Genomic DNA, 15,398 nt, shown 5'->3' with positions numbered 1-15,398 from the left:
GTTGTTTAAAATAGTCATGTCGAAGTCATCGCAAAGGTTATAGATTAAAGAGGAGCGGTTATCATTGTATGGGGAACCCCAAGCCACGCCATGAGAGTTGAAGTCTCCCAAAATCAAACGTGGCGAGGGAAGAAGTTCTATTAAATCAAAGAGCAGCCGTTGCCCAACCTGTGCTCTGGGGGGAATATATATTGAGGCAATACAAAGCTCTTTACCTTGTATTGTCATTTGACATGCGACAACTTCGATGCCTGGAATCGAGGGGAGGTTAATACGATAGAAAGAATAGCACTTTTTAATCCCTAAAAGTACTCCTCCATATGGGGTGTCTCGATCAAGGCGAATAATATTAAAATCATGGAAGTTGAGATCAATATTTGAAGTAAGCCAAGTTTCACAAAGGGAAAATGCATCGCATTTGTTTTTATTTATCAAAACTTTAAACGAATCAATTTTTGGTAAAATACTTCTACAATTCCACTGTAAGACAAAGATAGAATCCTTCATATACGCAGTTGAATTAGGCATCGAAGGATACAATCGCTGCAAGGAGAGGCCATTGGGCAGTCAACTGCTTCAAAAATGATCTAACTGTTGGGAGGAATGCTGTAAGAAAAATTTTAATTGGATCGGGTACATTGAAAGTTTCAAAAATCCAGTCCACAATGTCAGAAAATTTCACTAATCCAGAGTTTGTTTCATCAACTGGGAGTGTAAAAGGAGCAACTGGGGTTTTAGATGTTCCTGGCAGTGCAGGGAACTCCTTCTGGGACTTTAAATTTGCCAGCCCAGGAGGAGTTTGCTTCGGTTTTTCCGCAGCACTGTTTGGTTTGTTTGTAACTTTCATTTCACTTTGAGAAATCTTAGGACCTTTTCTGGGAAGTTTAGGAGAGGAAATATTTTTCCTCTTTCTAGACTCCCCAGGATTGGCGTAAGATGCTCCCGCTGGTGAATCGTCAGAATCGGTTTCATCAGAGGACAACAGATCGAAGGGGTTCGAAGTAACGGGAGAAGTGGTAACGGTCTTCTTCAGCATGTCAGCGTAGGAACGCTTTGAACGCTCTTTGAGAGACCGTTTTATTTTATCCCTGCGCTGCATGTACACCGCACATGTCGAGAGCTCATGCAGATTTTCTCCGCAGTGAATACACTTTTCAGCGTTAACACTGCAAGAATCTTCCGCATGAGACTCCCCACACTTGCCACAACGTGCCTTATTGCAGCAGTAGGCGGCTGTATGGCCTAACTGCTTGCAATTCAGGCAGTTCATGACGCGGGGCACGTAGAGCCTCACAGGGAGACGAACCCGGTGGATCGAGACGTGGCTTGGTAGTGCAGACCCGGCGAACGTAACTCGAAACGAGTCTGACGGAGTGTATACTGTTTTGCCACCGATGATCGATGCTGACCGCAATTGCCTGCAGTCGAGCACCTTTACTTCGGGACACGTTTTGTTCTTAAAGCACCCTTTGGCACTTGCCAGTATACACTCGACGGACAGACTCGAATCGGTTATGACACCGTCGATCTCCACGTCTCGTGCGGGTATGTAAACGCGATACTCGCGTGTGAAGAGCTCAGAGCAAGCTATATCGTTGGCCTCTTTCAGGTTACCGACCACGACACGGAGCTTGTTAGGCCGGACCTTGGAAATTTCGGTCACGCCCTTGTACTCCTTCGTCAGGTCTTTAGAAATCTGCAAGAGGTTCAACTTTTTCGATTTCGGTCCTGCCTTTGGCCGAAAATAAACAGTATAGCTGCCCTGGGCTCCGTCTGGGTAAAGCCTGGGGCGAGGGGGGACTGAAGAATGAACAGGGGAGGGGGTAACAGAAGGGTCAGGGTCAGAGGGGTTCGGGGATGGTGGCGCGGGAGGCGAGGGATCTACATCCATCGCGCTAAGTCTAGCGCACTAGCGCTGACAAGAACACGTACCTTTTTATTTCTCCCTTCCAGTAAGGTTGGTTGTCCGATCGTTCGAAGTAGCAGCCGTTACAGCCAGCAGCACCAATACAGCAGCACCAAACAGCCACCAGCAGCGAGCCAGGTGTGAGATCACTCCACACAGCGATACAACTCGCGAACACTGATGGCTTCTTCTTTTTCCTCGTTTGTGTCTCGTCCACTGCTGTAGCACAATCCAGCCAGCAGCCAAATCGGCTTACGCACCAGCTGGCAGTCACGATGCGAAACAGTTGCACAAAGGCACGACCTTGAACCCGGATTTATTTCACTCGACCAGGCAAACAATGCCAACACTTGTTCACACGTCTTTTGTTTTATACTCTATCGGACCGATCACCAAACACGTCCAGTACTGATGCGTGTTCGGCACAGAATGATCTTAACAAGATATGTTGAAGTATTATTCTGCTATCTAGAGACAAAAGATAGCAGAACAATGATTTTCATCGTCAACAGCATTTTAAACCAATAAGTTGCAGAACGATGGTCAAAATAATTTAATGTTCATTAAATGCCCTTCGGAAAAAGTGCTTTTGGTTCTCGTTTTCCTATGTTTTTTTGGTACAATAATATATATGTATTCATGCTAATACATGTATTTGTATGTATGACAAACTCAAAGTGGTCTTCAACATCAGTAAAGGTACGAATACACGCTGTGAAAGGTTCTTTATTTTCAAGCGTGGTACGGTCGACAAAATGCAAAAAAAATCATTTCAAAAGCTCAAACCGAAAAGACATGAGAGATTATAGCTATTTAACCATTCTTATGAATGGTTAAAGATTATAGCTCGTCGCTTGACCGTTATGGTTACTGGTTGTAATATACGTTGTAACGTGATAACCTGGCATTTGTAAACTCCAACAATCCTCCTGTGTTTGTACAAAAGCATACAACTTGGAGTCTTCAGTAGACACCAGTTCTAGACAGTATGAAAGCAGCGTAATTAAAGAACAGAAAAAATAGCAGCGGTCCGAGATTACTGCCTTGTTGGACACGGGACTTATTTGAGAAAGGCCGTGATACACAACCATCAATCTTTACTCTCTAAGTTCACGATCTGTTAGATAGGATTCCAACGCCCAGGCCCTGTTGGTCAGTTGGAATGTAACTTTTCGTGACATCAAGAATAATTTTACCAACTACTATTACATCGTATTATACATAACATTATATCGATCACCTCCCTTAAAAACAGGATACATAAAAGACTGTTTCTAATTGCGAAGGGAATTTCAATGAGTGGTCCATAAGAACACTTTACTAAAAACTAAAAAAAAGTGTGAACGAGATAACTATGCACTTCTTCACGTTTATGGTCAGGAAGTTTCGCTCACACCAGTTTACGAAGATATCGGTAATCTGCTGGAGCATTCGGCAGTCGTCGGGTGTCTTTAACAACCAGTAAACTCTAAAGTCATCAGCATAAACCTGCACTCTTCAGGCAACATGGCAAACTTCGTTGAACAATAAAGAATGGTCCCAAGTTACTGCCTTGAGGTACACCGAAGTAATTACTGAATGGATCAGATTCGGTGGTTCCCAGTTTAACGTTCAGTTGTCGACTAGTCAGATATGACTCCATGCATCCAACCACATTTGTTACCACGCCGAGACGGTCTATTTTCGCCAAAAGAATCCGGTGGTTCACTTTGTCAAATGCAGACTTTAAATCGGTGTAAACTGAGTGCATCTGAGCTTCTTACTGCATAGACTTAAGACACAAAGAGGTAAATTGTACTTAGTTTGTTGTTGTTGTTTGTTGTTGTCCGGGAAAAACTAAGTCAAAAACGCGATTGAGAGAGTTTCGAATGAGGCTGCTTTGATGGACTCGTTCATGGTGATCAGGTCATAGTTGCAGTATTAATAGTACATGCTCTTTTTTCTCTGAAAACGAGGTCGTTTTCAGGTTGCCCATACGTGATTTATGAAAAGATGACTTTTTCAAGCTACAAAACCACTCTTTTGCATTTTTCTCAAATCTGTTCGATTCCGAAATTTTTTCATATATTTTTTTATTTTTGTGGGATTATTTTTGAATATTTTGCACGGTTTGGTTCAGCATCACATTCAATTATTTGACTTACAGAGCCCATTGAACATCACAAAAAAATGAATTTTACTCAAATTTTCAGATAAAGCCCTTCAAAACAAATATGAAAAACTTTTTTGATCAAGAACTGAAATTTTCACTGCAAAGCGGACTTCAAGACGAAAATTTACATGTAAAAAGATCCTTAATATCTTATCGGGGGGCTGAGATATCGGCGTTTTTACAAGTGATGGAAAACTATGCATTTTCTCAAAAATGCCACTAAAGCTCAATATCTCCATTGCTCAGTGTTTTATTTTGCCGTTTGTGCGTATAATTTCCTAAATAGTGATTCAAATGTTGATTATAGCCATAAGGTATGTTCGGAGAAGTTTCAGGATATTCAAGAATGCATTTTTTAATGCAGAAAGAAGGGTGATCAATTCACCAATAAGGTTTAAATTAGTTTATTTGACACGGCACGATACATTTTCTGTTTTACTGAGCCAAGTACAATTCGTATTAATTCTACGTTAGCAGGGAAAAGAGGGAGGCCTTTTCTTTATTCTCGCGGCCGACTACGAGCTAGTGGGGATTTAAGGTGAGAGGAGGGGAGATACAATTTTGACTTAAAACTATTTTGGAACTTTGTTTTTCAACTGGTAGAGCAATTGTATTCTTGTTTGTTGTGGGTTCAAAATATTTGTGTAAGCATAGATGCGGGCTCTTCGTTTCCGTGTCTTCAGCATAGCATATTTGTATCCTTAATCTGACAAATAGACAAAGAAAATTTTAAATTTTAATGTCAGCGTTTTTCAGAAAGCAGTATAGCTGTGTCATGTACTGGAGATCACCGCTTCCCAGAATGTCTCTAACGGGTACGTTCGGTTGTTTTCCTCGGGCCCGAAGGGAATCTATAAGCTCGGACCTAACACCACAGTATTCGGTACACGACCAAACAACATGCTCGATGTCATGGTAGCCATCGCCACAAACGCAGTGATTACTTTCTACAAGCCCTATACGAAAGAGATGCGTGTTTAACGTGTAGTGATTGGACATAAGTCTGGACATCACGCGAATGAAGTCCCGACCTACATCCAACCCCTTGAACCATGCTTTCGTCGATACCTTAGGAAAAATGGAATGTAGCCACCGTCCCAGTTCATCTGAGTTCCATGATGATTGCCAACTGTTGAGTGTTCTCTGACGCAAAATGCTATAAAATTCATCATAAGCAATTGGTCTTTCATAAATATCGCCATCAATAGCACCCACCTTAGCAAAAGAGTCAGCCTTTTCATTACCCGGAATCGAGCAATGAGAAGGGACCCACGCTAAGGTAACCCGGTAATTTTTATCTGTTAAAGCACTTAAAAACCGCCGTATTTTCCCCAGGAAATACGGGGTGTGCTTCACAGGCTTCATCGATCGCAGAGCCTCAATGGCACTGAGACTATCTGTGAAGATGAAGTAGTGGTCTGTGGGTAGGGTTTCGATGATTCCAAGAGAGTACTGAATAGCAGCAAGTTCTGCGACGTACACGGAAGCAGGAGCATCGAGTTTGTAGGAGGCGGTAAAATTTTCGTGGAAAACACCGAAGCCAGTGGACTCATCTAGATTAGATCCGTCAGTGTAAAACCTTTTATCATAACTAACATGTTTAAACTTATTCGAAAAAATCTTAGGGATCTCTTGGGGTCGCAATTGATCCGGGATACCAGAAATGTCTTGTTTCATGGTGGTGTCGAAGAATATAGCATTATTAGAAGTATCTAAAAGTGCGACATTGGAGGAATCGTATGAAGAAGGATTAATATCTTGAGCCATATAGTCAAAATATAAAGTCATAAATCTGGATTGAGATTGAAGGTCGACCAACCTCTCGAAATTTCAATTACTAATGGGTTCATAACTGTGCATCGAATTAGCAACCGGTAAGAGAGATTCCAAAAACGATGTTTCAACGGAAGAATACCCGCTAACACTTCAAGACTCATCGTATGAGTCGACTGCATGCAACCCAAGGCAATACGCAAACAACGATATTGTATTCTCTCTAATTTTATAATGTGCGTGTTCGCGGCGGAGCGAAAGCAGAAACAGCCGTACTCTAGAACTGACAATATCGTTGTTTGGTAAAGCCTTAGAAGGTCTCCTGGGTGGGCTCCCCACCAGGTTCCGGTAATCGTACGAAGAAAATTAATCCTCTGTTGGCATTTTCGTGTCAGATACCTAATATGACAAGCCCAGGTGCATTTAGAGTCGAACCAGACCCCGAGATATTTAGCGACTAAAACCTGAGAGATCGTTTTACCCGTTAGTAGGAGCTGCAGCTGAGCTGGGTTATGCTTCCTAGAAAAAACGACCAACTCAGTTTTCTCCGGAGAGAATTCGATACCCAGCTTAAGAGCCCATTCAGACAAATTGTCTAAGGTATCTTGCAATGGTCCTTGCAGATCGCTAGCCTCGCTACCAGTAATGGATACAACGCTATCGTCTGCAAGTTGCCTTAGCGTGCATGAATTTGCAAGACATTCATCGATGTCATTGACGTAAAAATTATATAAGAGAGGACTTAAACATGAGCCCTGGGGAAGGCCCATGTAACTAATTCGGGAAGTTGTCGAATCGCCATGTGAGAAATACATATGCTTTTCTGACAACAGATTGAGCAAAAAGTTATTCAGATTTAGTGAGAGTCCCTGCGAATGAAGTTTCGCGCTTAAAACTTCTACAGAGACAGAGTCAAAAGCCCCCTTAATATCCAAGAACGCAGAAGCCATTTGCTCTTTTCGAGCAAATGCGAGTTGAATTTCAGTAGAAAGCAACGCTAGGCAATCGTTCGTCCCTTTGCCCCGGCGAAAGCCAAATTGAGTATCTGAAAGTAAACCGTTTGTTTCGACCCATTTGTCTAACCGTAAGAGGATCATTTTCTCCATTAATTTCCGGAGGCAAGAGAGCATCGCAATCGGCCTATATGAATTGTGATCAGAGGCAGGTTTCCCGGGTTTCCGAATAGCAATGACTTTTACCTCCCTCCAGTCATGCGGAACAATATTTAGCTCAAGAAACTTGTTGAACAAGTCCAACAAGCGTCTTTTTGCAGAGTCGGGTAGATTCTTCAACAGGTTGAATTTTATTCTATCTAACCCTGGAGCCTTATTGTTGCACGACAGGAGAGCCATTGAAAATTCCAACATCGAAAATGGAGGCTCTTCCGTAGTTACTATAAACGCGTCGCGAAAGGTTTTCTGTTCCGGTACAGAATCCGGACAGACCTTTTTGGCAAAATCGAGTATCCAGCGATCTGAATACTCCTCACTCTCATTCGAAACGTCACGGTTCCGCATGCGCCTGGCGGTATCCCAAAGAGTGCTCATCGCTGTTTCCCTCGACAACGCGTTTACGAACCGCCGCCAGTACCCGCGTTTTTTCGCCTTTACTAAGCTCTTCATCTGCCTGCCCAGTGCCTCGTACTTTCGTAGTAGGTTGACAGTGCCGTACTCCCGGTAGTCCTTATACGCCGCGGACCTTCGCGCGTACAGCTCAGAGCACTCTTTGTCCCACCATTTGTTGGGAGGGCGTTGTCTAATCGTTACCCCGGGTATCGGTTTCGTCTGAGCTTGCGTCGCGGCGTCGATTATCAAGCCAGCTAAGAACGCGTATTCTTCCTCCGGAGGAAGTTCCTCGTGAGTCTCGATAGATTCCGCTGTAATAGACTCATAACGCTTCCAATCAATATTACGTGTAAGGTCGTAGGAAATATTGATTGGGTTTGGGGGAGTTGAACCATTAGCAATTGATATAACGATTGGAAGATGATCACTACCGTGGGGATCGTTGATTACTTTCCACTGGCAATCTAACGCTAGTGATGTCGAGCAGAGGGATAGGTCAAGCACGCTTTCACGGTGTCGCTTCCCCAGTATTCAAAAGTGTCATATTGAAGTCGTCGATCAAGTTACAAATTAAAGAAGATCGGTTGTCGTCGTACAGCGACCCCCATAGCGAACAGTGAGAGTTAAAATCTCCCAAAATCAAAAAAGGTGCGGGAAGCAAATCTGCTATATCAAGGAGTTGCTTCTGTTCAATCCGCGCGGATGGGGGAATATATAACGAAACAAGGCAAAGGTCTTTTCCATTCATATTCGTTTGAATGGCAACAACTTCAATATTCGAGATCGAGGGGAGGTCGATTCTGAAAAAAGAATAGCACTTTTTGATCCCTAAAAGTACCCCTCCACCGTGTGAGTCTCGATCTCGACGAATGATGTTAAAATCGTGGAAATTAAGTTGGTCATTTGAATTGAGAAAAGTTTCACAAAGCGCGAACGCATCACAATTGTATGTATTTATTAAATGAGAAAGTAGATCGAATTTGGGGATGATACTTCTGCAATTCCACTGTAATACAGTGATAAAATTCCTAACCTCTTTCGCCGTATTAGTCATCGAAAGATATGATAGCTGAAATGAGGGGCCAAGTTGCTGCTAGTTGCATCAAAAAGGTTTTCACTGTAGGAAGAAGGGCAAGAAGAATATTTTGTAGGGGATCTGGTATGTTGAATGTTTTAAATATCCAGTCCACAATATCAGAGAATTTTATGAACCCTGTTTCTTTTATGTCTTCTGATCGAGAAATGGGTGCACGAGGGGTTTTTGGTGCCCCAGGAAGCGGTGGGTACTCCTGGTTTGATTTGAAATTAAAACCGGGGGGTACTTGCTTCGGTTTTTCTTCACCGCTTCCTTTTTGTGTTGTCTTATTGGTCATTCCGCTAGGGGTTATCTTACGACCTTTACGAGAAAGATTAGGAGAGTTGAGCATTCTCCTCTTCCTAGATCCCTCTGGCAAGGCATAGGAACACCCTTCGACGGGATCGTCAGATGTACACTCATCGGTTGGCAAAAAGGAAAAGATGTTTCCTGTCGAGGGTGGCTCAGCCCTCTTAAGCATTTCTGCAAAAGAGCGCTTTGATCGTTCCTTAAGGGAACGCTTAATTTTTTCCTCGCGCTGTTTGTACGCGGGACATGCCGGAAGGTCATGCCGAGTTCCCTCGCAATAAAGACACTTTTCAGTATCCCCACTGCAAGCGTTCTCAGCATGATTGCCTCCGCACTTGCTACAGCGTGCCTTGTTGCAGCAGTAGGTGGCTGTGTGACCTAACTGCTTACAGTTTTGGCAATGCATGACCCGCGGTACGAACAGGCGTACAGGCAGACGAACCCTGTCCAAGCGGACGTAGTTCGGCAGCGCGGATCCGGCGAATGTTACTCGGAAGGAATCCGAAGGGAGGAATTTCTTCTTCCCTTCTTCGATGGATACTGAATGCAATTGCTTGCAATCCAGTATCTTTACACTTTGCATCAAGGGGTTTTTAAAACAGCCAACTCCATGACGCAAAATGTCATCGACAGTGAGATTCCCCTCGGTAACCACACCGTCGATTTCTACATCCTTGGCAGGGATGTACACGCGATACTCTCTCGTGAAGAGCTCGTAGCCAGCAATTTCGTTTGCTTGCTTCAAGCTACTCACGACAACTCGCAGTTTGTTCGGCCTCACCTTCGTAATCTCGGTTACGGCCGAAAAATGTTTTGCCAGGTCTTTGCCAATTTGAATAATATTCAATGGCTTCTTTATGGGCCGGAAAAAAAACAACGTAGGGACCGCCAGCGGCATCTGGGTAAGCTTTTACCCGTACTTCCGGTACTCTTGGTACAGGACTTGGCAAAGGGGAGGGCACAGGGGAAGGTAGGGGTGAGCTGATGGGAGAAATTTCAATTTCTTCCCCGTTTGTTTCCACCTCCAGGAAAAGTTGCACCTGCATGTCGTCCATTTTGCGGAGCGTTACGCTCTACCGCACACAAACGATAAATATTCGAATATGGGGGGGGGGGGGTTCAAGTAGTTGGTGTTAAATTTTAAAAACAATTTTTCAATCTACAATGGATCAAATAAAAAAAAAAGACAGTAATACTAATTCTAATAACAATAGTAATAATAATAATAATAATAATAATAATTATAGTAATAATATTAATAATAACAATAATAATATCAATAATAATATTAATAATAATATTATAACATAGTAATAATATTGATAATAATAGTAAAAATTCTAAAGGCAATACGTCACCGAACGTCTAAGTCACGACCTCACGGCTGATAGTAGAATTAATCGAGCGTCTCCGCAGAACAAACAATGACGATCCAGCTTCGTGTTGAGACGCAGTGGCCGTGTCCTACCCGCGACCTTGTAGATGCCACTTGTAGTTGACTTCCACTCGCTCGATCGTATGATGGTCCGTGCTGCTAGCGGGGTAACAGCGGTGCGGGAGAATTATTCTTGCTGATATATCAGCTGCGTATCGAATCACTGGCGGGGTAGCCTGCCCCTACCAGTGTGCAGATGTTTCTGCCGATATATAACAGGCTATTGTTATCGCGCAGCACAAGAACTAATCGACAAAAAAACACCCGTACGATAACTCGTGTATTGTTATTTTGCGAACTCAAACTGAGATAAACAATTTGCGTCTAATCGAGACGAAAGCAAAACAACGAATGATCAATTCACCAATAAGTGAGATAAAAAATTTATTTTTTAATCAGAATGAGATAGACGCAAGGTGTCTTTGACAAAGTTTTAGGTTATCTTAAAACAAGAAACTTTACCGAAGACGTCATGTTATTATCTCTTACATATTACGAGCAACATTGAGTTTTCTATAAGAAGGCACGAAAAATCATAATTATCGTTCTAACTTTTTTCGCAGATTTTTCTAAATTTTGAAACCTTCTACTAACTTATCAGCCATCCAAAAATTCATTTGTTTTCCGAACATTGTTATTTTTTATCTCCCAAAATAAAACAGTTATTTAACATATTTGTTAAAATGCATAGTTTTCCGTCACATAGAAAAATGCCAATATCTCAGCTCCTCGATAAGATATCTAGTATCTTTTTTCATGTAAATTTTCGTGATAAATCCCGCTTTGCAATGAAAATTTCAGTTCTTGCTCAAAGTTTTTTTTTATTTGTGTTTTGAAGGGTTTTATCTGAAAATTATTAGAAAAATTAATTTTTTTGTGATGTTTAATGGGCTCTGAGAGTCAAAAAACTGAATACAATGCTGAACCAAACCAGGCAAAATATTCAAAAACAACCCCACAAAAATAAAAAAAATGTACGAAAAAATGTAGGAATCGAACAGAATTCAAAAAAAGTGCAAAAAAGTGGGTTTGTAGCTTAAAAAAGTCATTTTTTCATAAATCACGTATGGGCAACCTGAAAACGACCTTTTAGAAAGTCGAAATGTTCTACAAAAATGCTATAAATTACATTATCTTTCAATTTAGGGTTGAGCACCTTGACTTTTTCAACATCGATTTTTTTGGGACACCCTAATGTCCATGGAATACTACCATAAATAGTTAGTTTTCGTTGTTCGTTACATCATCTATTCAGGTTTATCGCATTCTGGTAAGAGCTTCATTCAATCATATTTGCTATCCTGTGTAATAACATAAAAAAAGTGAACTTGAAGTGAGTTGGTAAAATTTAAAAAAGAAAGTTAAGAAAGAAAAATTAACTGTTTCTGCTACTAGTGGACTTCTTAATCTTTGAAAAAAAAGGACCACTTAGATCTAGGTTTTTTTTTTTCTTGGTAAACATTATTAAACATTATTAAAACAACTGAGACATCTCAATAATTCACACATGAAAGAGGATTTACAAGTATGTTTTTCTATGTAAAAATCATAAGATAAAGTAGAATCGAACTGGGCCGGAGATTATTAGAGATGTAATCCATTAGTAATTGTTAATCTTACATTATCATCAATCATATTGATATAGGAGTAAAACAAGGCCGTATCATCGGCACGTTGATTTTACTTATATTGGTAATGTAGAGAAGAAAAAGTAGAGGTTCAATGTTACTTCCCTTTGGGACTCTGGTATTTATGTCTCTATTGGAGCCTATTTCTCCGTCATTTTACAGCCAAACCGAACCTCTACCCATTAAATACACGACGATTTCTGCGAAAATCACGATGACCAATCCAGAATCAGCTGCTCATTGAATATATAACATTTCCGCTCAATCGTAATCATCAATCAGCTGAGCATTAGACCAATCAAAATATCATCAACCGAGTTAAATATGACACCTGTAGCCACAAAATTACCCCACTAACTCATTCTGCCAGTGGTGTCAATTAGATTAATAACTCGACAAAACTTCCTCATTTGTTTCGCGCCAGATAGCAGCCCCAGATGCAACGCGCTCTCCGTGCATGCGTGTAATAGAGCATCAGATCAGGAGAGAAGCAAAGCAACAGAGCAAAAAAAAAACCTTCAAACTGGTGATTGAGTTCCGTAAATCGAAAAAATAAAAACAGTTTTCGCTATACAAACTACATACGCCGAGACGGTACCGGTGAATCTTCCCGGGACCGTGCCGTGCTTTACCGTGTGTGGCTTCCACTCGACTCGAAAAGTGGCTTAATTCCGTGCTCGGGATTATGGCAAATTGCTGGCTAGCTTGCGCTCGAAAAACTCATTAGATCTTCGGTTAATTACAAACCCCCCGCGATTTGGGTTGATTTTCGACTTGATTGCTGGTTCGCGTTTGTACGCTCGGCAGCAGTACCGGTAATCACCCACGAGGGATCGTGGTTGGCGACCGCGAATCTGTCGAATGGCAGCTGATGGCCGATGGCCGTCAAATTACATACGTATACAATCTAGATTAGTAGTTCTCGATTTCGAAATTTGCATCATTAAAAATGCCGCTAAATTTGTATTTTTTTTTCAGAAGTTCGAAATATTTTGGTAAATATTTGAAGAACGGTTGAATGGAGGAAATTACAATCGAAATTACTATTCACAGTCTAGTAATGTTCACCTAAAACAATACAAAAATAACAAATCACAAGAGAAAAATGTGAAGCAAAATTTTATTATCCTTCGTCTCGGTTGTTTGTCAATAAGCACTAGCTGAGTATATTTTGGGTTTCTACTAACTCCCGTTAGCTAAAAAGAAAAACCGCTATCGATATAATATCAAACTCAAACACATTGCGATCAACAGAAACCAGCAGAGAGAAAACCAAACACCACATTTGGGCCGATTTAAAATTAACACCCTCTTGTGAAAGTAGATTTTCTATAACAGCAGCCACTGTCAACATTGTAACGTACCGTTCTATATAGCCTTTGGGCATTAGCTTCACTTAACAAGTGCAATACTTACCGTGTTTTTTTACTTGCTTCCCCGTCAATTCAACAGAATCGAGTTGGCCTTGCCCCGTTCAATGTGCGCTTGCGCTCCTTACTACACGGCACAGCACAGTCTTTGGTAGGAGCCGAACCCTTTTTTTCTTAAATATTTTTCTCTGCTCTGTCTCACGCGCGCGCGATATTCTTGATCACCTGGTAACCACCAGCCAGCTCAGCTGGAGCCACGGCTTGCTGGTCTGTTCTGGTTCCTTTCCCCGCTCGGAGCTGCTACAGGGGGCTGGGTCACGCTAGGTTGCACTTCTTCCAGTAAAAAAAATAATAAAACACTAACCAGTAAAATTATTTCACATTCACTTCACTCGGACCTTCTTCCCTTATGTTTACCGGTTCAAAATGTTGTTTTTTTTTTGGTGTCGTTACAAGGAAACTGCCTTGCGTAATGCTGTTGTGCACACTTTTTCGCGAAACGCCATCGATTTTCACCTTTTCTCTTCGACCGATTCACGGAAAAAAGAGCTGCACAATTTCACTCGCCTTTCTTCTCCGGGCGGCGACGATCTTCCAAGATGAGGGAGAAAAAACCACTCGCAATGCGACACAAAACACAACACTCTAGCCCCGACTGAAAGGCGAGACTCGGAATTCCGTTTCACTCGTCGTCGTCGTTACTTTCGAATAGTAGCAGCAAAAAAAAAGTGCTTCGCACAGTGAATTTATACCAGGGCACAACCGAACGCGACGGCCTTCTACGATCAACTGACATTTGCGAAACGATCGCGAAGGTACCGCAACGGGTTTTCAGCCCAGCCAGCTTCTCCTTCCAGCTGATCGGTGTTTACGCGGTGAGCTTTGGGTTGAAAGCGTTCAGTGGTCTCCTACCAACACACGCGCAAGTAAAAGCTTTGCTGCGTACGAGATATACGAGATGAGAAGTGAGAAACCCGGCGTGTCGGTCGTTCGCTGTGTCACTTCATAAAGACTGAAACGCAAGAGAGGCGACAAAACACTCTAGAATGGAAAATGCCTGTTGATAATCTGTTCTTTATTTTTACGATTCGTTCAAGCTCGATTATTCAAAGTTTTGAGAAAATTTTCATACCAGGTAATCGAGCTATTTTCTATTCATTTTTTTTATAACTTGAAACAGGGGGTTACCCTGTACACTCTTAACATTGCCCGGCGAAACCCTTACATTTTACAGTATTTCTATCGGACTTTCGGATCTTTGCTAGAACGCTACAAAAATAAACAAACAAAATAAATTGAACAAAACTTATCACGTTTATTTTTCCTCTTCGCTGGTGCCCACTTTTATTCGGATCGCAGTTGTTTCCGTGCTGCTCCAGCAGCAGACTTCGGCGGGGTGGTTTCTTCGCTTCTTGCTACTTAGCCGGGGTAGTGAACATTGCTTACCACCGGCGAGCCAATACACAACGTAGCACTTGAATTCCGCGCCAGCGGAACAACCGTCGTTGGTCTTGAGTCTTGACAGTGGAACAATCTTCACTGTAAGATACACAAAAACGGGGCACCAACTACAAAAAAAAATCACAATTGAAAACGCGTACAAAAAAATCAGAACAAACAGCTGTCTCCGTCGCCTATCAAAACAAACCCGCCAAGACCGAATTCAGCACGACTTTTTCACAGCTAGACAAACTTATGTGAACGATATTCAGCGCAAGTGGTGAGAGTGGTCATGTTGGGTACACGCTCTTACAGCAGTACTAAAATTGGGGTCATTTTTTTTATTGTGACTTTTAGTAACGTTTTTTCGCGTGAGCTCAATTTGGTGACATTTTGCTTTTTGACTGCAGACTTTAAAACTTTATAAAGGTTTTCTCACTTTTTTATGGTTTTGAGCTCAGTTTTGGACATATATTGTTCTTTTCTGACCTTAAGAAGTGATTATTTTGTGTTCTTTTTTTCTGTTTTATTTTCGTATAAAATAATTTTCAAATTTGGAGAGTTTTATTTTGCAATTTTGAGCTCAATTTGGGATTATTTTCAGAAGCGTTTTTTCTTCTTCTTTGAAAATTAAGACCATTTTCTCTGTTGACCTTTCCAGACTTTTTTTTTTTAAATTTGTATTATTTTTCCTCCAATTCTGAAAAACAAAAATAAGGTTGATTAATTATTATTTATTCTATAT

General features: G+C 41.5%; 1 protein-coding gene across 1 annotated transcript in view; it reads right to left on the bottom strand.

Annotated features, from left to right (window-relative positions):
- The window catches only part of LOC129717463 (uncharacterized), a 215,617-nt gene extending 201,623 nt beyond the window's left edge, over positions 1-13,994 (bottom strand). Inside the window, exon 1 of the mRNA XM_055667369.1 lies at positions 13,260-13,994. The gene's annotated coding sequence lies outside the window, so the exon portion shown is untranslated. The remainder of the gene's footprint in view (positions 1-13,259) is intronic.
- Between the last annotated feature and the right edge of the window lie 1,404 nt (positions 13,995-15,398).

Source organism: Wyeomyia smithii, chromosome 1 (assembly GCF_029784165.1).
Source record: "Wyeomyia smithii strain HCP4-BCI-WySm-NY-G18 chromosome 1, ASM2978416v1, whole genome shotgun sequence".
In the NCBI taxonomy this organism is placed as follows: Eukaryota; Metazoa; Arthropoda; class Insecta; order Diptera; family Culicidae; genus Wyeomyia; species Wyeomyia smithii.
Note: the sequence above shows the minus strand (reverse complement) of the source record. Positions and strands in the feature narration are given on the sequence as shown.